This window comes from Balaenoptera borealis, assembly GCF_965194805.1.
Source record: "Balaenoptera borealis genome assembly, chromosome: 19".
In the NCBI taxonomy this organism is placed as follows: Eukaryota; Metazoa; Chordata; class Mammalia; order Artiodactyla; family Balaenopteridae; genus Balaenoptera; species Balaenoptera borealis.
In genome coordinates, this window is record NC_138878.1 from 32,253,156 (window position 1) to 32,280,146 (window position 26,991).

The following is a 26,991-nucleotide window of genomic DNA, read 5'->3' on the forward strand; positions in this document are numbered from 1 at the left end:
AAAAAAAAAAAGAATGAACCTGAAATACTGTATTTTTCTCCTGATGATTCCAAGGAGAGACAGCACAAGTTTTCTAAATCATAAGAAGAACCAAGGTAAATATGATATTCTGAGCCAGAGATGAAAAAGCAGTTTCTAGCACCCCTTCCTCATGTCATTTAACTGGAATTTAAATCAATCAACTGCCACTGGTTTTTAAATCACATGACCCAACTTTAAATCAATCAGCTGCTTCCCCGTAACTCACGTGACTTGGCTTTGAATAGTAAGAAATTCAGAGGTATAAAAAGGATGTTCTGAACAATAAATGGAAAAACAACATTTTAGAAAGTTTTTTCTTTTCGAATGGACCATTCATTGCCTACAGAATAAAGGATTCTCTTGTGGGTTTCTTGAACTGTAAAAAAAAAAAAAAAAAAAAGAAGTGCTGCGTGCAACCCTCAGGTCAGACCCTTTAAGGACACTGCCTGCCCTACGCTTCCCTCTTCAGCTGTGACCATGTGAGTGACAGCACCATGCCGGGGGCTGGCAGAGCTGGTGGAAGGAAACTAGGTGTGCTCCTGGATGGCTTGTGGGGCGAAGCCACATGCCCTCCCCACCCCAGACTGCCTACCAACTGGGACTTCAGTGAGAGAGAAGCAAACCTGTCTTGTGAAAGCATTGTTACTTGGTTTCTGAGCCAATTTTAGTCATGGACTAAAGTACACCGGTGAATAGTCAGCTCCAAGCAAGCAGGGACCAGTGACTGTCACGTAGTAGGCCCCAAATAAGTATTTGGTGGCTGAAGTTGTGGAATGAAGGGAGGAACAGGCAAGTGTCTGGGGCTCAGGAATGGCAGAGAATAAGGCAGTGACTTACAGGCAAGCATTCCTCTGCCCTACTGGCACCGGTGGACGCCTGTGGTCAGGACAGGAGAGCCCTCGATTGGGGGCCAGGAGCCTGCCCTGGGCATCGCTGCCTCCCAGCCTGGGCAGCCTCTGAAGCTCACCACCTTTCTAAGTCTCAGTTTCATTTACTGTAAAATGGAAACCATGGCAGTCGTTCAGTTTCCATCAGGAAGACGCAGAGGCAGTGAGGTGTGGGCTCCACTCGGGAAGCCCACCACTGCCCCTTGCGGGAAGGGCTGTCACTGTGGGATCAGGATTCGGAAGCCTCACCCACAGCTCTGCACACCACCAAGGTGCTTCCTACGACGCCCTGCGGGGAATTCCTTCCAGCTACCACCTGCCTCGCAGGCTCCGCCTCTACACAGAGTGGACAGCGGCCTAGCTGCAAGGGAACAGCGGGGCTTAATCCAACCAGGAAAGGAGAGAAATCTGGTGGAACTCAGGGCCGTTCCCTCTTTGCTTAGCTCCGGAGGGGAGAAGAAAGCTGGCAGCATGCTGACACAGTCTATTTCCCCATGCTTCATTGCCGAAAACAATAGAGCTGGCAAGCTGGTAGAGGAAATACACGTGCTTAGGGCAAACCCGAGGCTTCCCACGGGAGTGAGCAGCCTACGCGGAGCCAGAGCCACGTTCCAACCTCTGAGCAGGTGGCCCATCTGCATCTGAGTAAGAAGCAGGGGGGTTTCATTCATTTACCCATCTGTGGACGAAGGAGCACCTCCACTCTGAGAGCAACCAAATGACTTTCAAGAAGGTTTTCACAGTCATTCAGCAAGCCAGTATTATGCACCTATTGCATACCCTGCACTGTGCTGAAAGACAAGGTAAAGAGGAAGGGAAAAAGCTTTTACTGAGTGTACTTTGGGTGACAAATCTCATGCCAGACTTTGCATGCATTTGCTTGTTTTGTCGCCAAGGCACCCTGACGAGATACACGGTATTGTTACAGAGGATAAGGCTGAGGCTCAGAGAAGTTAAGCAACAGACCCAAGGCCACACAGCCAGGAAGAGGTGGAGCAGGGGCCAGGCGCTGGCTCTTAAGACCATCTTCTTTTCCACAGCAAGTTCCCACCCTCCCAGAACTGGCTATTAGTCATTTCTAATAATAATAACAATAATAATTGTTATTATTGCATTGTCTACATTAAACATTGTTATGTGGAATAGAACATATATACAAACAAGTGTATTCATTAAGGTGCATTTTCACAATGAATTCTCACAGATGATTTTCGCAAATCGGCACATCCCTGAAACCGGCATCAGATCAAGAAACAGAATATAAAAACACCCGCACTACCGCCTCCACCCCGTTTCACTGACGCTCTTATCTCTCAGGAGAGCCACTCTCTCGACTTCTAACAGCACAGATTAGTTTGCAACTTGATATCAATGGAATCACACAGGATGCGCTCTTCTACGTCTGGCTTCTTTCACTCAACATAACGCTTATGAGCCTCGTCCGTGCTGCTGTGTGTAGTTGTGGGCCTTTCATCCTTGAAGTTGTATAGTATTCCTTTGTGTGAATACACCACCCGCTACTTATCTATGTTCTGCTAATGGGCATGGGGGCGCCTTCCAGTTTCGTGCTATTACAAATGGTGCACCTATGAACACAAACAGTGGAGTACACGTCCTCCAGCGGACACACGGATAATCTCCTGTAGGATGTACACCTGGGAGAAATGTGCTAAGTGTCTTGCAGGCAATCTTTCCCTGTGTTCCCACAGGGACTTGATGAGCTGGTATAATTATTAGCCTAATTTTACACATGAGCAAGCTAAGGCTTGTAGTGATGTTCCCAAGGTCCCCCAGGTAGAAAGCAACAGACCACATAGGACCCCAGGTCTCTGACTTCTGAGCCTGAATTTTTAACTACTGCACTGTGCAATGACATTCTGTGCCTCACTTTCATCATCAATGAGCTTAAAAATGCCCAAATAGACAAACAAGACCCACCTTAAGAGAGGCGGTAGAGTGGGGTAGTGGCTAAGGGCACAGACGCTGGAGCTAACTGCCTGGGTGTAAGTCCCAGCCTCACCACTTGCCAGCTGTGTGACTTGGGCCAAGTTGCTTCACCTCTCTGTACCTCAGTTTCCTCGTCTGTAAATTTGGGGTGGTTGTGAGGACTAAATGTGTTGATGCATTTAAAATACCTACAGCATGCCTGACATTGGCAAAGACACAATAAATGTTGGCTGTTATTAATACCGTGGGGTAAGTAACACTACACAGTTACTGAACCAAGCAAAATAGCCCTAAAAGTAGGTTTGACGTGTGGTTTATACCAGATTGTTACAGCTGGAGGGGATCTCAGTGGTCTTTGAGTCCAAAGTGCCCACTTTACAGAGGGGAAGGTTGAGGCTGGAGGAAGGGAAGGTCTTACTCCAGGACATAGCCAGTTAAAGGGAGGGCAGGGCCTCGCTGACCACCTACTGGGCTCTTGCATGACAGCCCACGACGCTGTAAGACGAGCAAAAGCTCCAGATTTGTTCCTTTTGCTCCATTGGAAAGCTTTTAAATCAACAGCAGAATTCTTCAACCTCCTTTCCCCCTCCCTGAAAATCTCATTGTCAAGAGAAGCCTTCCAGCTAGGGTGAGTAATTCTTTCTGGTTTCCGACGCACTTTTCCAGTGTATTAGCCCTAAAAATCTTGCTTCAGAAACTGGTCAACCAGGACGGTTGGTCCTCATTCCCAGCCCACTGCCTGACTGTTTTACTCAGTTTCCCTGGAGTTAACCGTTCCATGAGTCTATGTGCTTCAGGGAGCTGCCTCGTAGGAAACTGGGGAGCCAACCGTTGAATTGAAGCGGTTCTTTTCCCAAAGGACATAAGTGCTACCCTTTCAGAGAAGAGTGGACAGAAAATGCAAACAACCTCCAGAATATGGAGATGGACATCTGAGTGTCTGGATTTGGTGTGAGAGTCTTAGTTGACAGCTAGCTTGCGTGTTGAACATCAGCTGATGGTCACGCCAAATTGATAAGAATGATTATGCGTGTTGACATACAGGCGTACACACACATGCTTGGTTACCTATTTTGTTCACCGCTGCCCCCCAAGCTACACAGAATAGAAACTTAGCAAATTCTCATCAAATGACTGGGAACGTATGCTTCATATGTTCAGGGACTATGTCGAGATCCACTAGAAGAGCAGCAGAATTGCAATCAGACTGACTTCTATTCATTTTCAAAGAGCTCGAATGCAAACGCCAACAGGAGTCTGTAGATAATATAAATAGTGAAAGAGAGAGATTAGCCCACAGGAACTGGGGGTCCCCAACTCTATCTACAGGGGGCAGCCTCTACTGACTTCCAGTGTCTACTGCCAAATAGCAAATCTGGATTTTTTTTTTTTTTTTAGGGGAAGGGGGTCAAGTTTTCTGATTTTCAAATGTTGGAAGCTAATAAAAAACACAAACCAAACCAGACAAAAAATACTGCGTGTGCCAAATAAAACAGAACCGAGGGCTGTGCTAGGTTCTCAGGCCCCTAGGTTTGCAACCTCTGGCTTTTGAGTTATGGAAGCGTGGGCACATCACAGAGCCTCCCCAAGCCTCAGTTTCCTCAGCTGTAAAATGACGAGGCCACTCCCTGCCCTGCTTTGCTGTCCAAGCGCTGTGAGGCACTCGTGTGAATGCACAGGTGAGACGCTGTCACTCTGTGAGCGGTGATGACTCAGCATTCTGTAGGTAGCGACATCCTTATTGATGCATGGACATTTCACCTGAAAGTTGTAGCACGCCTCCCACAAAGTCAGCCGCTACCAGGAATATTTCTCCTTCTCCTTTTCTGCCTTTCAATAGAAACGTGGAGCTGATAGCTTTAGGTAGTACATATAGCCCTGGCTTCGAAAGGGGTGGTTTTGATGACGTTAAAATTCTTCCGAATTTAAAACAAATCCACCCAGTCAATGGAAGGAGGGAAGCTTTGTAGTTTTCGCGGGGTCCAGCCTCCTGGGTTTGCGTGGGAGCAGACAGGTGTTGGCAGACGCATCAGTCAGGGTTCAATCTGAGAAGCAGGACCCACTAGGAGATGTGTTGTTCCAGGGATTCGAGGTGACACATGGGGTTGGGGGGCTGGCTAAGACGCCTCTGGCGGGCTGTTCTCCCACATCTGATGCTGGAACTCGCCCTCAGCGTAGCAGTTGGGAAGGGAAGAAGGATAAAAAAGTCGGGAGAGCAAGAACAAGCTGGGACGGCAGCAGGAGCTGGCGCCCTCGGGGACAGACGGAAATCTTGTCTCTGATTTTGGTGGGGGTGGGCTCGTGCAGAGATGCTGAAGGAAGATGCAGGGGAAGGTGGAGCTGTGCAGGCCCAGCTGCTGCTTCATTCCGCTTTGTTGAGCCAGGAGATGCGGCTACAAAATGCCTCCCTTCTACCCTCCAGATCTCCCCCAAGTTGCCCCCTGGGGCCCACTCCAACTGCAACTCTAAAGGGAAGAGAATTCTGTGGATTGTAGTTCAGCCTGGCTAAATCCACACCTTACAAAGCCACCGCGGCAGATAAGGTGGGACTAAATTATGCCAAACAAGGGAGAATTTTTTACCCCAGTGATGGGACTGGAAACTTGGTGGTTGACACCAATGGCTGCTTGTTCTGAAGACTAGAGATTTGGGTTTGGGCCAACTGGCCACATCTAGCAGGTCTCTAGATAGGGAGAGGCAAGCCTCAGAGCGGAGGGGTGGTGGGCTGAGGGCTTCCACAGTGCTATGGTCTGAATGTTTGTGTCCCCCTAAAATTCATGTGTGGAATTGCTAATGCCCAGTGTGATGGTATTAGGCGGTGGAGCCTTTGGGAAGAGCTCAGGTCATGAGGGCAGAGCCCTCATCAAGAGGATTAGGGATCTTATAAGAGACCCCACAGAGCCCCCTAGTGCTTTCCACCAAGTGAGGATAGGACAGGAAGTCTGCAAGCCAGAAGAGAGCCTTCACCAGAACCCAAACACCCAGCCATCAGGGACTTCCAGCCTCCAGAACTGGGAGGAATCAAATTCTGTTGTTTCTAAGCCGCCCGGTCTGCAGTATTTGTTACAGCAGCCCAAACAGACTAAGGCGTACAGTAACCTGTCTATCCCGAGTCTTTGAGGAGCTCACGAGAAGAGAAGAGGCCTGGTTCCTGCACCAGGGGTGTGTGACACAGGGAAAAGAGCCTTGTCCGGAGGGAGAGGGCAGGTAGCTGGGGTGTCACGTCTGAGCACGCCTCACAGGCCATAAGTGGAAACACAAAGAGGTCTTGATAAAGCGGGGGCCACCCAGGGCGCCCAACTCTTCAGAAAGACTTTGAAGAAGAGGGTCATCGGGGGGATTTATTCACACGTGCAACAAACATTCACTTCCTGGCAGACAGCATGCAGGCCCAAGGGGGGTGGTGACAATGTCTAAAACTTGGTCACCACCTGGAGAAGTGTGTGTGTGCGCGAGAGAGACCAAATTGTGGTCAACAGACAATAGCCTGTGTCAGAGCTAAGGATCAGTAGGGTGAAAAAAATAAACAGAACAAAACAAAGTGGCCTTTGTATAGCAGGTTATAACAATTCTCTCCTCCTCATAGATCGCCCATGGTCACCTCGCCCAGCATCCAGCCTCCCTCAGCCCCTCAGCCCCTGACGGAGGGGCAGCTCGCCCGGGGGGTCCACGCTGAGCCCCCCAGGTCCCTGCTATCTGTGAGGGATCTGAGTTAAGAGACGCTGAGAGTCGTGAGGCAAGGGGGTATTAACCACGGGGCTTGAAGTAGAATGGCAGGCTGTCGGAGAAAGTGGTCACCTTGGGCCACGTGTAGGCTGATGTGTGACGGGAAACTACTCAAGAGAGAGCCAGCATGGGGCAGAGCCTCCTTCCAGAAAGGGAAGCCTCCCCCTCACGCCTTCCCACCCGGAAAGATAAATCAGCCTCGGGACAACCCAACCCCTGTGAGATAACTCTTCTCTGCAGATGCCTCCGGATCCCTGGACCCTCATAATCATCCCCATGCCCCTCATTCCCTTCTCTTCAGCTAAACAAGGAGAAGGTCTGTGACTTCAGCCACGGCTCCTTGACGACAGTAAAGCTACGCTTCTAACCTCAGTCTGTTCTCACCACAGCCCTGGCAAGTGGAAACCATCAGCATCCTCCCTTTTCTGATAAGCAGACGGAGAAAAGTCGAGTAATATGGCCAAACACAGCCAGGAGTCGGGGGAGGAGGGAGCCTGAACTCCTACCCAGGCCTCAGGACCCCAAAGTCTTTGCCCTCCTTCTTTACCAACGGTTCCCTCCAAGGTCCAGCAAGCTTAAGGACTCTAAGTAGGCAGATGGAATTTGGGTCTCTCCTCTTGGGGCTGAAGAGAAGATGCTGAGTAAGGCTGGGGTGTGTGGTGAGAGCAGAGGCCTGTGGGCTCCTGTGAGACTCAGGAAGCTCGGCTTCTGCTTCTGGCATTACGCTACGGGGAAGGGAAGGGAGTTCACCTGTGTGAACCGTGCCCAAGGCCTCTGAAAATGAGGTGACAATGCTGAACAGATGCCGGGAGCCTTTGGACCATCCTCCTGGCTCGCGATCCCATCATTCCACGGAAGGGGAACAGACTGGGTCCTCACATCTGCCGACGGGCTGTTTAGAAAGAGTGATATTTAAATAAGTGAGCCATGGTTCTGAAAAAGGCAGAAAACAAATGACCCAAAGAAAATGTTCGTGTCCTTATTATCTCCCTTTTTGGGATTTATTTTAAGGAATGAATCCTTAAGAAGAAAAGAAGAACTCTACATGCAAGAAGATGTCTGCGGTGGAGGTGTGTGCCAGCCCCCTCTCTGGGCTCTGCTTTCTGGTCTATGACGTGAGGGATGGGAGCCCGTGTAGCCACAGGCCCTCCTCGAGGAAGTAACAGTGCCAGGCTAGCACCCAGAGGTCCAGCCTCCATCCACGTACCCATCCTCCTGCCCCAACCCTGCCCAGGAAGACGGCCTCAGGCTCCTCAGACCTGGGGCCCCGCCTGCCTGATTCACCCCCGGACGCTGCGGTCACCTGCACGTGGCTGCGGCCTCTCCACCCCCTCAGGTCCTCCTTCTCTGACTGGTTTCCTGGGCCACAGCCTCAGGGGCAGCATTTGTGGTCTCTAAACACGCCAGATACTTCCCTGCCTTGGGGCCTTCCTCCCTACAGCCCCCTTCGCCGGGAACTTGGATGGCTCCTTCCAAAACACCACAGGCTGGATGGCTTTGACAACAGGAATGTATTTTCTCGAAGCTCTGGAAACTGGAAGTCTGAGCTCAAGGGGTCTGCAGGGTTGGTTTCTCCTGAGGCCTCTCTCCTTGCCTTATAGACACCACCTTCCCCCCGTGTCCTCACGTGGTCTTTCCTCTGTGTGTGCACATCTCAGTGTGTCCAAATTTCGTCTTCTTAGAAGGAAAGCACTCAGATTGGCCCACCCAAGGCCTCAGTTTTCCTTAATCACCTCTTTAAAGGCCCCATCTCCAAATTCAGACACACTCTGAGGTACTGGGGGGTCAGAGCTTCAACAGGAATTTGGGGGAAACACCATTCAACCAATAACACCACCCCTCAAGCTTCTTCTCGGATGCCGTTTTCCAGGAGTAGCTCCACATAGAGACGTGCAGGTGGCTCCTTGTTGGGGGAGGCTTGTCTCGGGGGGGCTGACACCAGCCCAGCTCTACAGCCAAGCTGCGTGCCTTGCCCGGAGCTGTGTCTGTCTGGGACATGAGAGCCTTTCCTTTGCCAAAGACACCACCTGCTCGTGAAGTCACACACCGAGGGAGTGCGTCTGCCCAGATGGGAGACCTTTTTCTAATTCTTCTAAAGACACAGCGTAGGCAAGTGGGAACAGTGCTTGTCCCCTGACCCACCCCTCCAACTTCACACCCCAATATTTTGCCTGTTTTCTTTAGTGCACGGATAACCACCTGTTCTGGTGGTTTGGTGTTTTGTTTTTCAAAAGGACCTTGGCTTAGTCAGTGTCACAACCTGAGCCCCTCCCGCTCAGCCTGGCATGGGAGTAAATATCCATCAGGGGAAGCAAAGTGCTGACCGACCCTTCCCAGTGCCTCCTGGCAGATGCTGGGATGCTCTCTGCTTCCTTGTCTCCCAGGTCTGATGAGATCATGCCTGAAGGCAAGGGCAGGGGGTAGGAGAACCAGGAGGCTTTCCAAGGAATGGGAGACAGATTCAGGGGGGTCAGGCGGCTGCTGGCTGGCCTGAACCCTGGCTGATGGAAATGCTGAGTGAGATGGAAAAACGGAAAAACTTCTCGAGCCGAGAGGAAGGAGCTGAGTGAGCCTTGGAGACACATAAGGTGCGCTTATGGGGGAGAGTGGAAGAAAGCACAAGAGCCCGTGAAAGAGCCCACAGTCTGCCTAAAAACGCCACGGAGGCCGAGCCAGCCCCAGATCGGTGGGAAGCGTGCAGGGCCCAGACGGAAGAGCCATGTATCTGTGAGATCAGCCCATAATACCTGCAAGGCCAGCGTGTAAATCACTCACACGGCTGGCAGGTTGCAGAAGACATTACCCTCTAAGGAAAATTGTTTCCTGACCCGCTGGTTCATCTATTTCAGGGTGTTGTTTTTGGACTAATTGCAGGCATATAACTTGCAGAAGCATCATCTGAATATTTTTCTTGAGGCCTGCTGAAAACCAGAGCCTCCGAATTCCCTTTTCCTGCTAAGGATTGCCCGGCCTGGTCACTAAAGCCTAGAGGAACATTGAGAATTCCTTTCCTTAGCTCAGTGGGCCATTGTAAATCCAGGGTGATATTTTTCCTCGCAGGTGGACATATTCATTTTTTGGGTTGTCGTTAGGTCACACGAAGTCGTGGGAAGTGGCCTATTGTTCAGAGTTGGAAGGCAAAGGCACAGAAGGAATGACATTCTTATTAGGGGTTTGATGAATGAAATGCAATAATGAAGTTTCTTTTGTTCTTGCCTCTGGGGCCCACAATTGTTAATCTATAACTTGCTATATGGATTCAAACTTACTAATCATTTTAAAACAAAATTCTCTGTAATGACTGAGATGGAAAATGAGGCCTTGATGAAATAAAATGTCAGTCTGGCCCGATTTTCCTCCCCAGTGGATGCAAAGTGGCAAATTCTAGAGTTCCCCGCCCCCCGCCCCGCCCCCAGAGAGGGTTTGGGGGAACCAACACGGGGAAGACGGGAGAAGGCTGGGAGATTCACGGGTGAGGGTGTCCTCCTTGCCCCATGCACAGGTGTGAACAAGGCCAGGTGAGACCTTTGGTTTCGCCATGTTGGTGTTGGCGGCTGCTTCCTGGGAAGGCAGGCCTTTGTCCGCTTCCCACCTGGTTTGCTGCCCAGACTAGAAGCTGGGCTGGAAAGGGTTCAGCCTTTCTGTCCAGAGCTCATCATGGGAATTCTAATTCCTTATACCTATACAGCACTTTAAGGTTTGTAAACTGTTTTTACAGCCATGGCCCCCTTTGACTTCACAGCATTCTTGGGAAGTGAGCAGGATGGGGTTGATTATCCCCATTAGACAGGTGAGCAAACTGAGGAAGACAGAGGCAAAGTGACTTGGCCAGATCACCGAGCGAGGACTCCAGCCCAGGCAACCCCGTACGTCCCACTGTGCGCCACACTGGGCCCATCCAGGGGGCGTCCAGGCCTCAGGGAAGAACATCCAGGGGTTCGGACCCTGGGAAAAGAAAATGGATCTGCTTCTCTTTCCAATAGTAGTGTGCAGTGAGAAAGTTCTAGCCCAGGCGATTTGTGGAAGGGGTATGACTTTTTTGGTTTATTGTCTGTTCCGCAGTAGAATGTGAGGCCCATGAACTCAGGGAGGTGGGTCTGTTCTGTTCACTCTTGTTTCCTCAGCACCTAAAAAGCCCCTAGCACACAGTAGGTGCTCAATACGTATTTGATAAATGAATTCGCGAATAGGAAATGAATGAAGCAGTCTATCTCAGGACCCAAGGTCCCCTTCCCTGGGCACCACCTCATATCCATCCTCTGGACTCGCAGACCCTTCCTGGCTCTTTCCTCTCTGAGAGCGTCTGTGTCCAAGGACCAAGGAGTCCTTTTTAGAGAGCAGAATCAACATGTCTCAGCCACAGGCCATCCTGGAGAGAGAAGAGACGTCCCATGCCCTACTGTTCAGACAGTCTTGTCTCTAATTCTTCAAGAAAAAAAAAAAATCATCAAGATATTGGTTTGTCTTTTTTTGGAATAAAATAAATCAACGAATTCACAATTATTCTGAAAATCTGATTGGAGCAGTGCCTCCGTGCCGGGCCCTGGACTCGACTCTGCAGATACCACAGCGAACACGCGGGGCCACCCACTCAAGTGCAGGACCTCTGGGGGCACAGGGGAGAGCGCCGGGGCCACCCACCAGCCCAGCCCCGTCCCCAAAGTTCCAGTTGTTACTGCTGCATAGCTATCTTAAGTTTCGTGGGATAGACCAACAGCCATCATTTATTATTATTATTGTCAATGACATTATCATTATTATTTCAGGGCTCTGGGGCTGAGTGAGCGAGGTGGCTCTGGCCTGCGGCCCCTCATGCCATGACAGTCAGATGGTGTCTGCAGTCACCCTGAAGGCCCCTCCTCTCTCATCTGGTGGGTAAAGGGGGCTGTTGCGTGGAAACTGTGAGGGGTCTCCACGTGGCCTGGGCTTCCTCAGGGCATGACGAACAGAATCAAAGAGGAAGTGTCCCAAGAGAGAGTCAGGTGGAAGCAGGGTCGCCTTCTGTGACCTAGGAAGTCACGTAGGGCTGCCGCCACCATACTCTGGTTGACGTCATCACAAAGGTCCACTTGGGACAAAGGGAAAGGACAGAGGTTCCACCTGGGTGGGGGAATGGCAAGGCCTCACTGTAACAAGAGTGTGTAGGATGGAAAAAATTTGTTGGGGGTGTTCTGAGCAGTGCAGCTTGCCAGCCTCACAGATCCTGGAGGTGGAGGACAGACTGGGACCCTTTCCTTCCTTTTTCCTCCCTCCGTCCCTCCCTCTTGTCCGCCCTATTCTCTGAGACACGTGACAGCTGCCAGGTCAGCCCTGCAGCGAGGAGGCATGGAGATCGCGGCTCCTCAGCTGTCAGGTCAGAAATAGGATAGTGTAGACCCTGCCTGCCTGAGGTGATTGCTGTGACGAGCAGGGGGTGGCAGAAAAGACAGAATATTCGGTCTGACAAGCTGGACGTGAATCCCATTTCCTCCCTCCTAGCTCTCTGTCCTCCGGACAACAACAACACTAATATTTAAATATTTTTTGTTACTGCTTTTTGAGTACTTTCCAGGATCAGGCCCTGACTAAAGCTTTTCATGTTTATTTTCCCACTTAAACCTCACAACAATCCAATACCCAATAGATGGGTATCAATATACCCTTTTTAGATTAAGAAACTGAGGCTCAGAGAGGTTAAGTCATTTGTCTAAGGTCACACAGGTAAGTGGAAGAGCTGAACCTAGAAACGAGCCCATCTGCCTTGGAGTTTAAGCTGTTATTCCACCTCCCTGTTTACTTAAATCACAAAATGCCCCGGTTCATCATCCAGGGCAAATAAGACTCCTAACACCAGCCATACAGGCTCGTTCTGAGAGCAATCTTGGAGAGTGGTATCACAGTAGATGTTGGTTGGGGCAGCCTGACTCTGTGTCGGATACGAAGGGGAGACCAATCCAGCAACGGCTTCAGATCCCTTATAACCAAGACTCCACAGCCTTCAGAACAAGCAATTTCCAGATGTTTCGCCAGCTCTCTGCTGCCTGCCCCCTGCCCCCTCCCCCGCTCTCCTCCCGCAGCCTCTATCCCTCTGTCCTCTGGGCTTTCCAAACCTGCAGGGCCTGCAGCCTCCTCGCTGCTCCCACCAGCTGAAGAAACAGCCCGGGAAAGGCGACAGTTTTACAGGGGAAGTGCCGTGTTGAGAGAGCCATATTTGCGAGGTCTCTGACACCAAGTCAGAATAACAAGTCTGATGTTTCTTTTGGTTTTCCTGACTTTTCTTTCTTCTTTAGAGCTGATGAAATAAGAAAAAACACAAGCAGGAACGCTTATAGGTGTGTGTGTGTGTTGGCGAGGGGGCGTCCTTTGCAACTGGGTGAGCCTGAGTTTTGCCTGAGTCCTTGAGAGGGGTGTGCTGGGAAATTCACAGTAACTGGTGGCTTCCGTGGCTCCAACATTGCCCCCGTCACCCCCATCAAAATCCAAATCCTTGCTCAGAACCCTCCAATGCCTTCCCACCTCCACCATCATAACACCTAAAGTCTTCACCCACCATAGCTAGCTACGAGGCCAGGTTTCTCCATCCACCTCCCGGACCTGGCTAAGCCTCCTCCAGGCCACCCCAGACACAATGAACTTCCTCTTTGTCCATCTTCAAACCCTCCAAGCTCACTCCTGCCTTGGGGCTTTTACACTAGAATTCCCTCTGCACCACCCCTCGCCCACCCAAGCCATCTTTCACATGACTCCCTCTGCTTTTCTGTCACCTCCTCCAAGCAGCCCTCCCTGACCACTCTGTCTAAAGTAGCCATGCCTACTCCACCCATTTCTATCCCCTTACCTTCTTTTCTTTTCCTTTATGGCTCTTATTTTTGTTACTACCTGAAATTATGCTACTATTATGTTATGTCTCTCTCCCCTCCAGCTAGAATTCTTGGGGCAGATGCAGTGTCTGTCTTGTTCACTTTTGTATGTGCAGCATCAGGAACAGAGCTGGAACACGATAGGACCTCAATAGATATTTGGTGAACAAATGAATACATGAATGAATGAATGAAAAGTTCTTTCTGGAAACTGACTAAGGTTGTATAAAGGAATCAAGTCAATTCTCCCAGAAGAGGGGGCACCGCAGGAAGTCCCAGGGGAGGGTGGGGATAGGCAGGTAAGGCATAGAGGGTAGGGGCAGCTCTGCAGCCCCGCTGATGAGGACCCGCACTGAGCTGGGAGGCCACGGGGGCTGGGGGGTGGGTTCGGGGGCTCAACTATTTCTGATGCTACACACAGTCTTCAGCTGCAGGAGAACTGCAGGCATTAGGGATTAAGAGTCAGACTCAAGTTTTGCAGCCCAGCTCTGCAACTTCCTAGCTTTGTGCCAGTAGAACAGTTAATTAACCACTCTGAGCCTCAGTTTCTCCTTCTGTAAAGTGGAGCTAGCAACAAGATAGCTCTTGTGAGGATCAAAGAGCTGGTGCATGAAAACTCTTGCACTCAGCATTTTATCAGTTCATAGAGGTGACCGTTGTATGTGTGGCCTCGGTCCTCTGAGAAAGTCCCGTCCAACACCCAAGCTCCATCTCCACCTGAGAGTGCGGATTTGCTCATCAGAATATGTTTTTCTTTCCTTTCATATTTTACAAGAGTTTGCTTGCTTTAGGGGAAAGGCACAGACCCGGCTTAGAACACCTAGGTAGGGTCCTGGCTCTGCTCTGTGGCCTTGGACCCATCACTTTGCACGTCTGACTGCCTTCCACATCGGCACTGAGATTAGCAATGAGATTAGCAATGGTCTCTGATGCCTCCACCCACACACACCTACCAGGTTGCTCTGAGAATAAGATATTTCATCTTTCATGTCTAAAATTCTGTATCTTTCATTGGATCTTAATTGTACATTTACTTCCATGAACTATAAATTGCTGTATATATTTTTCCGTAAGTATATCTGTTTATGGAATTCCATAGATTTATCTATAAGGAGACAATGATGATGAAGACTTAGACAAGATAAATTCAAATCCTGGCTCTGCCATCTCCCAGGTGTGACCTTGGGCAGGTGTGCCTTCTCGCCACCTCTGGTTCCATCATCTTAAAATGAGAAAGCAATAAGACCCATCTCACAGATTTGAAGAGTGAGACAAAAAGCATATAAAGTTGTATACCAGTGTTCACAAAAGCATCATTCATAATAGCCAAAGGGTGGAGACAACCCAAAAGTCCATCGACAGATGAAGGGATAAACAAAATGTGGTCTAGACATACAATGGAATATTATTTAGTCCTAAAAATGAGGGAAAATTTGACACATGCTACAACATGGAAGAGCCTTGAAAACATTATGCTAAGTGAACAAAGCTAGACTCCAAAGGACAAATACTGTATGATTCTACTTATACGAGGTATTAGAGTAGACAAATTCATAGAGACAGAAAGTTGAATGGTGGTTTCCAGAGGCTGGAGGGGGGAAATGGGAGTTATTGTTTAATGGGTACAGAGGTTCGGTTTTGAAAGTGAGAAAAGTTCTGGAGATGCATGGGGGTGATGGTTGCACAACAGCGTGAATGAACTTAATGCCACTGAACTGTGCACTTGAAAATAGTCAAAATAGTACATTTTATGCTGTGTATAATTTACCACAATAAAAAATATATTAAAAATATATATACTTACCACAGTGCCTGGCATGATGAATGTTAGCTTTTCTTAAAAAAAAACCTAAAATAAGATGCACTTTTCAGGATCAGGTGATGTTAACATGCTTTATAACCTGTAATGTGCCATCAAAATATATGGCGCTCCCACCACACTGTACCTGCTAGGTGAGTTCCCCAAATTTTCTGGTGGAATAGACCCAACGTGACAGTCATTCCTAGAAATGTTTCCTTTCCCACCACCTCCCCGCACATCAGCCTCTCGATCTTTCTGCTGAAGGGCCATGGATGCCTCTGTAAACTCGTGCAGATGGGCATTTTGGCAACTCACTATTTACAGAAAACCAGGAGCAGCTCACACTCTAATTTGCTGGTCTGGGGAGTCCAGATTTTCATGACTTGTTGGATGTTGTGTTGCAAAGCAAGCTTCAGCGGCGTTAAGTTTTGGTGGGGCAGGAGAAAGGGTTTTGCCCAAGTGTGTGGTAATCTGGGGCCCACGTCCCACCAGCTCCATCCTTGGCAGCTTCTCCAGTGTTATTGCACATCCCCAGTCTCCAGCTGTGATCCCAAGACCCATGTCCATCCAGGAGGAAAAGAGGTCCGGGCTCTTGAGCCAGCTTGGAGGAGACCGGAAGTTCTCTTAGTCTTAAATGATTTCATCCTCGTGCGCCTTGGAGGGATGCTGTCACATCCACACTGACACGGGGGTACTCAGGCTCATAGAGTGTCACCAGGGTTTAAGACTTCCTTCTTTCCTTCTCAGGCAAAGCCCAGGGCTGGGGGGTGGGGTGGCGGGGGGAGCAGGAGGCCTGAGTCCTAACTCTGCCACCAGCGTTCCAGGAGGCCAGTAGAGACTCGTTGAACTGTCCCGCACCTCAGTCTCGCTCGCTTTAAAAGCAGGACTCGTGGCTCAGGGGATCCTCCAGGTGAGGATGACCGGAAGGCTGATCTGGGAGATGAGAAGGTGCTGGTCATGATGCTGGCTTTGGAATGAGAGCGGGGTGATCCTGGAAGTAGATGGTCTGAGTTTGAGATCCCAGCTCTGCCACGTGCTGACCTGCCTCAGTTTCCCCATCGGTAAGACAGCGATAAAAATTCCTGCCTACTTTATGGTGTTATTATGAGAGCTTGCGAAGTTGATTTTAGCCAAGTCACCAGCACAACGGAGGTACATCATTAGCAACAGGCAAGAGCTCCCCATCGCAACAAGCAGGATTGCTGTTGCACTTGACAGAGGCCTTGCCTGATCAGAGCCTGAAAATGTATGGCTCTGCGATGTGGCCTAGTGGGGGCTCAGGTGCAATGGGTCGGTGAGGATCTGGTGAGAAACGGATTGTGAAATAATGATCAACACAGAAGCTGCCTGGAGATATTCGAAAATGTTCTCATTCCTTTCATTAACTCCCATGACGGGAGTACAGAAATCAAGTTAGGTAAGTTAGGATGGAATGTGGCAGCGTGGAGGAAGAAAATGGATTTTGATGTGACGCAATCTTGAGTTCAGATCGATTCTCTAGCTGTGTGGCTTTGGGGAATTTGTTTAACCTCTCTGAGTCTCAGTTTCTGTATCTATAAAGTGTGGGTGGCAATCCTTTCCCTTTCGAGGTTCCTGTGAGAACTAAATGAGATGACGTAAGTAAATTACACAGCCCCTTTGTCTTAAATTAAATATGGCCATAACATTTTGCTGCTCCTTCTACAGAGAGGCACAATCTATTTCTCCACTTCTGAACACGGGCTGGCCTTGTGACTGGTTTTGACCAATAAAACATGGCAGAAGTTACATCATGCAACTTTGGAAGAGAGGCCTTAAGAGGACATGTGGCTTATGCCGGGGTCCTCTTGGAATGCCGCCCTGAGACCGCCAGGTGAGGAAGCTTCTCTAGCCTCCTGGAGGATAAGAGAGCGCACAGAGGGGCTCCAGGGGGCCCAGCACAGATGCTAGACATGAGTGAGGCCATCTTGGAATCTTCCAGCCTAGGGGACCTTCCAACTGAAACAAGTACGCTGCCCAGCCCTCTTACAGAGTTGTGAGAAATAATAAGTCATTGTGGCTTTCAGTCATCAAGTTTTGGGGTGGTTTGTTCCATAGCAAAGACTGCCTGAAGCAGTCCTCCATATAGATTGGCTGAATTGAATAAAGATGAAAGTTTTTCGGAAAATACAGTATGCGCTTCTAAGCGCAAACTCTTGGTATTATTATTGTTGTTTTCATTGTTATTCATACTGATTAGCTATAATAATAATGTAATGTAAGGTAACACAATATAATCATCATTGTTGGTTGATGACTTCTCACTTCCTGTCCCCTGGGAGAAGACCACAGTCCATTGGAACAGGCTTTGACAGGCTCAGACAAGCAGCAACCTTCTCTGCAGTCGAACGTTTTAAATCTCTATGTCTTTTCACATCTGTAATAGCTCCACATCACCTTGTTTGGCCACCTGGGATGGTGCCACAGCTCCTATTAATCTCGCCATACATGGCAGCATTGCACTCAAGTGCCACGCTCCTGTGTGGGGCACGGAGCCTATTTTTAGTGTTTTGCATCTATAATTTTGTATGTTTCACTGCCTCTCAAATGCATATTTGCTCTGGGGAGAGGTTATGGTTATATAATCTCAGTTATTTTTGATAGGGCCAAATGTGTTATACCAACCTGCTAAGTCTCATTCAGCCAGAGAAAACTGTCCAACTGTTCCTTCCTCACTCAGACTCCCATGGAAGCAGGGGTGAAATTAAAAATATTTAAGTACTGGTAAAGCATGGGCACTGACAAATCAGAATGGAACCAGCCATTACTTCAGTTGGTGTTTATGGGGTATATTAGTTCTGCTCTTGAGGGCCAATTTAGTCTAAGAATCAAATTGTGATTTTTCAGAAGTTAGAAAGTCCCTTCACAGAAACTAATCAACTGGGAAGTGGGGTTTGGAATAATGCTAGTCTTAATAGGATGGTATCAACCTTGCTGATGTCCTGGATCAATGTCCCAAGGTGTCATGCCCTTTGGCCAAGAAGTTTCTCCAGTGGCAGTTTCTACTCCAGAAAGAAGAACAGCTGGAAAAGTCAAGGCTGAGGTTGGGCCCCAGAGAGGGAGAGGTGGGACCCGGGGCTAGCAGACGGAGCAGGTGACCTGGGGAGGCAGCAGCCATGGCCGACTGAAGAAGGTCTGGGAGGCATCCACTGGGCTTAGAGCTGCAAAGATCCAGGTAGGGAGATATGAGTGTGGGGGGGTCAAAGCAACTGAGCATCTTGCAGCAGGAAGCAAGCAGATATTGGCCTGGAAGAAAGCAGGCAATCCAAAGATGCTCAAGAAAAGGTATTCTGCCTGGGAAAAACATACCAGCTTTTATTCATTCACTCACTCACTCACTCACTTATTCACTCAACAAACATTGGCAAAGTACCCACTGGGAACCAGATACTGTCCTAGTTGCTGGGGAAACTTAAAAATTTTGTTTCCCTGTGAATCCAGCTTACTTACAAGGTATCTTTTTACCCTATGTATTAAAATATTGAAGTAGAAAACTTAGCAAATAGAGAAAAGCATACAGAAAAATATCTGTATTCTCAACGCTTAGTCCCTGTTAATATCTCATACACATCCTTCTTATTATTTGTACATAATATGTATTTTTTAACTTCAGAATTGGGGTCGTATCATATAAAATATTTTTTCACTTGTTACTATGTTGTGAAAAGTTTCTTATACTTCTGATATCCTTTATGGATATGACTTTTATTGGATGTAGGGGAATTCCATCTTAGGAACATGCAGTGGATTATTTAACCAACCCCCAATCGTTGGTCATAAATGTTGTCTCCAAATAAAGAATTTAACATCCTGTCAAAACTGTCATTTATATGCCATGCAAACATGCCACCTAATACTTTCATGAAAAAAGAAAAGAATCTAAATAAAGAATGGGGGGAATTAGATTCTAGATTAGAATTTAGATTCTAATCTAGATCTAGAATTTAGAATCTAGATTAGAATTTAGATTCTAAATAAAGAATCTAAATAAAGAATGCACTCCTGTTTAAGTGCATCAGTGAAAGTTATAGAATTATAGCAAATAACCTTCAATTTGCTCTAATTTGTACAAAATTTTTCAAATTCTGTACATCTAATACACTATATTAACTATTGTTAATTGCAGAATGATAATAACTCGTTGGCATGGGTGCAGAGAAATGAAAGCTTACATATTTCTGGTGAGAGTTCAAACTCCCATTGTATTGAAAGATTTTTTTAAATGTTCAGACTCAGCATTTCACCTTCTAAGAACTGATGTTAAAGAATTAGTATTAGAGATGTGTACAAAGATTTATGGAAAAACAATATTTATATCAGCATTATTTTTGTGCTTAATACACAGTAACTTCTAAAAATGGAAGCTATAATTACCAGTATTATCATCATCAATTCTTTTTCCAGCCCCATCTGGCTTTGAGAATAAGAATATTATAATTAATATATTTTTACATTGGATGTCATCTCTTTCCAGAATTATTTTTTGACACTTACACTGTTTTATAATCATGTTAACTGCAATTACTGAGAAATTAACTTTAAGTTTTGGGTTCTCTGCTCAGCAATCTTTCTTTTATAGTGCTTTCCCTTGTATCTGAATTATTTATTTTGCTTCCTTTTTCAGCCACCTGGAGTATTTCTTTGATCTTTTTTTTTTTTCAAGATAGTAATAGCCACGGCGTAAGTTCTGAGTCCTTCCACAAATAATTACCCACCTTCAAGAATGGCAGCTTGGCCGCACATACAATTCTTTGTTCCTAAGTCTCATTCCTTCAGAAGTCTTCAGATTTTGAAACATTCTATCCTAGAATTTGCTAAAAAGTGTGGCCTAATGGAATTTCTTCCTTTCTTTTCTTGAGGGAATTTGGGATTTTTTTTTCCCCCCAGAGAACTAAATGTTTATAGGATTTTTAATATGTGTCCTTGAAATTCAAAGTTTTACCCATGGATGTCTCAAAGAATTCTGTTGTAAAGTCACAAAACTTTTCTTAACCGTCCATGTGGCTTTGGGGGTCACGTGGTTTCTGTCACAACTATGCAATTCTGCTGTTGTAACCTGAAAGCAGCCATAGAGAAGGTATACATGAACAAATGTGGCTTGTTCAAATAAAACTTTATTTACAAAAACAGGTGAACAACTCATTGGATGTAGTTTGCCTTTAGATTCTAAAGGTACAAGTCTTTCTTCAGTTGAGAGGAATTTTCCAACAGGTCTTTCTTTTTTCTCCTTCATTTGTTCTGTTGTCACCATTTCAAATCTCTCCTACATATATATTTGATTCCTAGCATCTAGCTTCCTTTCTCTCTCTATCTCTGTCTCTCTGTTTCTCTCTCCTTCTCCCCCTTTCTCTTTCCCTCTCTCTATTTTTTCATTGTCTCCATATATTTTCTCCTTCTCATTGGTTTCTGGCAGTGTTCCTTGAACTCACTTCTGAATTCACAGATTCAGCTTTCTGCGCTGTTAAATCTGTTCTTTACGTCCTTAATGGCATTAGCAAATTTCCACGATTATGTTTTTCACTGGGGAACAATCTTTCTGAATTTAAAATTTTTCCATTAAAAGAGGCAAAATCTAATCTTATAAGAAATACTCAAATTAGAGATTTTTTTTTTCCTGGTAGTTTTATATCATGGGAAAAGGTTTGCTTTGATTTCTCAGAATAAGCTCCATTTTTTTTTTTTAAATAGTAATCTTTTATTTATTTATTTATTTTTATATTTATTTTTGGCTGTGTTGGGTCTTCGTTTCTGTGCGAGGGCTTTCTCTAGTTGCGGCGAGCGGGGGCCACTCTTCATCGCGGTGCGCGGGCCTCTCACTATCCTGGCCTCTCTTGTTGCGGAGCACAGGCTCCAGACGCGCAGGCTCAGTAGTTGTGGCTCACGGGCCTAGTCGCTCCGCGGCATGTGGGATCTTCCCAGACCAGTGCTCGAACCCGTGTCCCCTGCATTAGCAGGCAGATTCTCAACCACTGCGCCGCCAGGGAAGCCCTCCATTTTTTAAATCACAGAAACTTTTCATATGCCCGTTAAATTTTTTTTTCATTATATATACTTGCAGAAGGGAGATTGCTTACCCACTTTTAGAAATTGAGAAAGATTCCCTTAGAATCCTTATTTAGATATTTTACTCACGGAGGGAAAAAGAACTTCCTTGTCTATTCTGCAGTTCTAATTTTTAGTTTGGGAGTTCAGTTGACTCTGAGGAGCAGTAAGTGAGCTACTTGAGAAGGTAAGTGTGCAGCACAGAATTCACTCTTTGACCCGCATTTCTTTTCGCCCTGTGCAGGCATCAAGGGCTGAGGAGCTGAAGTCATCTGCAGGGCTAAGATTAGCTCACTGCGCTGTGTTATACCCTCTCCCAATCACACTCACCTCTCCTCTGGCAGGGAGGTTCACTGCTATCCCAGTGTTAATTTTTCTGCTGTGACTGTATTAACAGCCCCAAATCCGGGAACCAAATCCCTTCTCTCTCTGGCACAACTACTACCCTTAGCAGTACTCTTCTTTGCTTCACACACCATTCCTACCATATGAAGGTGCGGTTGGCTATTTCCTATGAGTGGCAGTGAGGCAATTCCCAAAGTCCTTGAATTTCCCTCATTCCCGCTGTTCTGTGGTCTCCCTGAGTAGATAACATGACTCCAAGTCTAAGGGGTCTTTGAGACTCTTGGGGCAGCCCTTCCACTTCTGACTGGCCCTTCCCGTGCCTGTATTCACTGCAGGCCTCCTGATTCTTTACTTCAAACACCTTCCTTCTCCATCATCTCTTTTTAAAAAAAACCTTTCAAGTTTCTAGTTCAATCACAGCTTATTTTCTTACACTGATAGAAGGTCTTCCTTCCTTCCTTTCTTTCTTTTTCAAATTTGGTCATAATGAGGTCTTGAGAGGAAGAGGAATTAAACAGATAAACTCCAATTGCTCTCTGGAAATGGAAGTCACAGTTTGCTCTTGATTCTTTCTGACAACTTGAATGAACAATCTCGGGAAATCTTCTCTTGCTTCTTGCAGTAACTCAATTTTCTTGGAAGGCACCTGTGGTCCCCCTTTTTTTGAACAGTTCTGTCTTCTCACATGACCTGTGATTTTTCTTCGTTTTCTTCTCCACGTTTACCCATCACTAGGAGTTCTGCTGAAGATGGTGTGGGACCCTATCTGAATCATGCAGACCAAGATGATAGGAGAAAGGAGTGGATTAAACATAATGGACTTTTAGTCTGCTGATTCAAAGATCCAGAAGCTGAAGGCAAAGGGAGCTAGAAAAGGGTAGGGTAAGAGACTCAGAGCTGGAGGTGGTTGTAGCTGGGGAGGTTTCCACTCTTTGCTCAAGCTTCCTTTCTCCTGTTTGCTATTTGCATCAGGGGGTCTTTCTATTGCAAGTGATACAAAGTCCAACTCAGACCAGGTTAATCGAGAAAGGGAAATTAGGGGTTTTTCTGGTTTCAAATAAAGCTGAATGCAGAGTACAATGTCCTTGAGAATCCAGTTTCTTTGCATCGATTGGTTCTGTCTTCTGCTAAGTTACCTTCATTCTCGAGTTCCCATGGTAGCCCCTGGAACTTCTGGGTGGTAGAGTGTCTACAACAGCTCTGGCCTCACATCCCTGCAGTTCAACTCCAGCAGGCCTAGAGCTTGGGTCTTCCCCCTTGGCTCCCACTAAACTTTTTTTTTAATAACAGCTTTATTGAGATGTCATTCACATACCATACAATTCATGCATTTAAAATGTAAACATCAGTGGTTTTAGTATATTCATAGAATTGTGCAGCCATCAGTACAATCAATTTTTAGAACATTTTCATTGTCTCAGGAAGAAACCTTGCACCCATTCACCGTCACCTTCCAGCCCCCAGACCTAAGCAATTACTGACCTACTTTCTGTCTCTATAAACACCCCATTTCTGGACATTTCATATAGATGGAATCATATAGTATGTGGTCTTTTCTAAGTGGCTTCTTTCATTTAGCATAATGTTTTCAAGGTTTGGCCTGGTTGTAGCATATATCAAAACATCATTCATTTTTTATGGCTGAATAACATTCCATTGCATGGATGTACCATATTTTGTTTATCCATTCTTCAGTTGATGGACATTTGGGTTGTTTCCGCCTTTTGACTATTATAATGCTACTATGAACATTTGTGTACAGTGTGGACATTTGGTTTCATTTCTCTTAGGTATATACTTTGGAGTAGAATTGCTAGGTTATATAGTAACCCTATATTTAACCTTCTCAGGAACTGTTAGACTGTTTTCCAAAGCAGCGGCATCATTTATTTATTTACAATCCCATTAACAGCGTGGGAGGGTTCCAATTTTCCCACATCTTTCCTAACCTTTGTTATTACCTGTCTTTTTGGTTATAGCTCTCTTAGTGGTGTGAAGTGGTATCTCACTGTGGACGCCCACTGAACTTTTGAGAATCATTCTGATTGGACCACCCCAGGTGATGTGACCATTCCTGAATGAATCACTGGCCAGGTCTCCTTGGTGCTGGATTGACCAGACCTAGGTCATGAACTCCACCCTGGAGATCCACTCTGAACATGTGAACTCAGAAGGAAGGAAGGATTGATACCAAGTTTAAAATCAGAGCCATTACTAGGATAAGAGGAACTAGGTGCTGGGAAGATGAAGAATTAATATTTACTAAAGCTCGGCAGCCAGTAGTTTGTTGGGGCAATGCCCTGACCCAGGTCTGGCATGGCAGTCTGTTTCAGGGTTAAATCCCAAGGAACCCCTTCTGTGGGCATCCATCTCGCCATGCCCTTGGCACTGTGGGCACTTCCTCACAGCACTGACCAGCTCCAGATGTTCTAGCCCACTCCCATCTCTAGTTCTCACCCCAGTAGGGCTATTGCTGAGGTTCTGCAAAGATCTTTCTGAGATTCTTATCAAGCAGATTGCTTATTCTCATTCGAGAAATCCTGACTCTGATTGGCTCATCCGTCAATCTGCTCCTCTGCTCTGTTCGTAACAGACATTCTTTAGATTTTCTAGCCTATAAATAACACTCTCCTCTAATACCCAGGGCTGATATAAGTATTTTCCTATTTTTACATACAGTTGGTCATTTTCTTGGGAACCTGGGAAATAGAAGACAGTTAGACGCTTAAGTTGTTGTCTTCCTGCACTAGAGAAGTAACTCGAGCTTGCTTCTTAGAAACAGCTTATGCCCCAAATAATCTACTTCAAGACTGTGTTAGGAATGACGCTACTTCAAAACACAGTGTGTCTCATTGGACGTCCCCCACAAGGTCAATAATATAATAGAATTTAACTACCATTTGTTGAAGGTTTACTATATGGTGGGCACTGAGCAACACACTTTTCATATATTACTTCATTTCATTGTCATTAAAGCTCTATGGGGTAGATAATATTATCTTCATATTATAGGTGAGGGAACTGAGGCTCAGAGAGGTTAAGTGACTTGCCAAAAGTCACACAGTAAGTCACAATAAGTCACAGGTAGTGCCAGTATTAAGGGTCACTCCCTCCCGTCACTTCACTCACCCCCAGTCTCTCACCAAACCCTGCAGAGCCTCCCTCACAAATATCTGAAACCCAGCCTCTCCTCTGCCACTTCCTTGTCTGGCCATCATCATTGCTGGCCATGCCTGCAGGCATAACCTACTCTCTGGCTCCCTGACCCTGGTCTTGCCCCCTCCAATCCACCTTCTGCCCTCTAGCCAGCATGAACTTGTCACAGTGCGACACTGATCGTGTTGCTCTCCTGATTCAAAACCCTTCAAGGCAGATAGTTCATAACTCCTATTACAGGACACCCACTGGCCGCCTGGATGCTGTCTTTCTTGCCGCGCCTTCATGCACCCACCCTGTTGTTAATGGGAACCGTTTGTGATCCTCTCAGTGTGCCATGCTTCTTCTTGCCTCTCTGTCTTAACCTAAGTCATCTCTTTGTCCTCTTTCCTCTGCCCCCAACTCCTCATCTTTCACCAGGTTCCCTTCTCCACTCTCCTCGTCCTTCAAGGCCAAATCTAAATAGCAGCCTGTAGAGGAAGCTGCTCTTGCATCCCACCACAGCCCCTGGGCCTTTAGTCAGGGTGCACGGCCTGGTGGCCCTGAGGGACATGACCCACCTGGTTGACCTACTTACCAGATGTCCTCAGGGTCACTGTTGCAAGACCACAATGGTCATCTGGTCGACCTTAAACCCTTTCGGTAACAGAGACCAAGGCTTAACCCATTTTCTATATGAGCTGGCCCATTTTCTCCAGGTAGCTTCAGCAACCCAGTACATATGGAACTTTGGGCCAGCTACCAGTTTTTCCACCTGCGAATTGGAAGAGAACAATTTTCCAGACAATCTCCAAGCCCCTTTTCCACTCTAAATTTCAGGATTTCACATATTATCTTATCTTAGGGTCTACACCAAGCTAAGCACGACCTCATATTTTCCCATCTCCATTTCTCTGTCTCTGTCTCTCTGTCCCTATCTCGCTCTCCACACCACACTCCTCCTCCATGTCCTATGGCTGCCTCTAAGGTGGGACCTGCTCCTGGAAAGCCGTCTGGGCTGTACTATTTCTCTGATACCTGAGTCTCAGGACCTGCAATCTTGCAGGTGGAGGTTCTTAGCAGCGGGTCCCCAGCGTGCTGTGTGTCCTACTTGAGGAGGAATAAAAGGCCAGGCTGGACACCTGGAGGATGGATAAACAAACCCATACATTTGCTACCAAAAAAAAAAAAAAAAGGAAAGGAAGAACGAAAAGATATTGATTATGTGGCATTGAAGTGCCTGGGGCTTTAACAGACATTCAAAATTGGATGCATTGCTCAAGATCAATAGTAGGTTTTATGTCTCTGACCTAAAAAGTACCAACGCCATGTAATTTAAACACAGACAGCTATGAGTATATCTCCTAACACCTGGCACGCTTTCCTCAGCTACCTCTGACACTTGTGCTCACTTCTCTGCAGCCATTTTCCTTTTTTTTGCCAGAAGATGACATGGATAAATACAAGGATATTTAGGAATGTAGAGTCAAGTGTTTCTGATATCATTACCTTACATGATAACCTCACAGAGTTGTATTGAATGTCTGGGAACGAACCCTGGGGGGTAAGGCAGCTGATAAGGGGATACAGATAGGGTGGGGTTCTGAGCTTGGAAATGAAGGAGAGAAGGGTTGGGTGGCCCCCTGGGTGCACATGGGGTCTTCCAGGACTTTATAACAGCCCTGTGGGATGGGAAGTGCCCAGTTTACAGAGGAAGAAACACAGTTCATTGCTTCCTTGATTGAATGTCAGTTCGGCTGCAGCCAGGGGAAGGGCCAGGTGATTTCTAGGGGATTTCTTGCACCCAAGAATCCATACACGCATGCACGCATGTGCGTGTGCATGCACACACACACACACTTCTCACTGCAGGCAAACAAACAGAAGCAGAAGCAGAAAAGTGTCACTGTTACGGCTATGGGTTCTGACTTAACTGAAGTTCAATCTTCCCTCCACTAATTATGAGCTGTGACTTTGGACCAGTTACCTAGCTTGCTTGGGCCTCAGTTCCTGCATATGTAAAATGGGGATAATAATAATAATTCATAATAATAATGATATTATTATGGTTTTGGGGGGATTAAAAGGCTTAACACAGGTAAAGTTTAGCACATGGCAAGCATTCTATAAATGTTAGGTAACTTCAACAACTAGCAGACAAGCCCGCCTAGTGAAAATCATGGCTGAATCAGGTTGCCAGATTGCAGCTTTATATGTTATTTCAACAGAA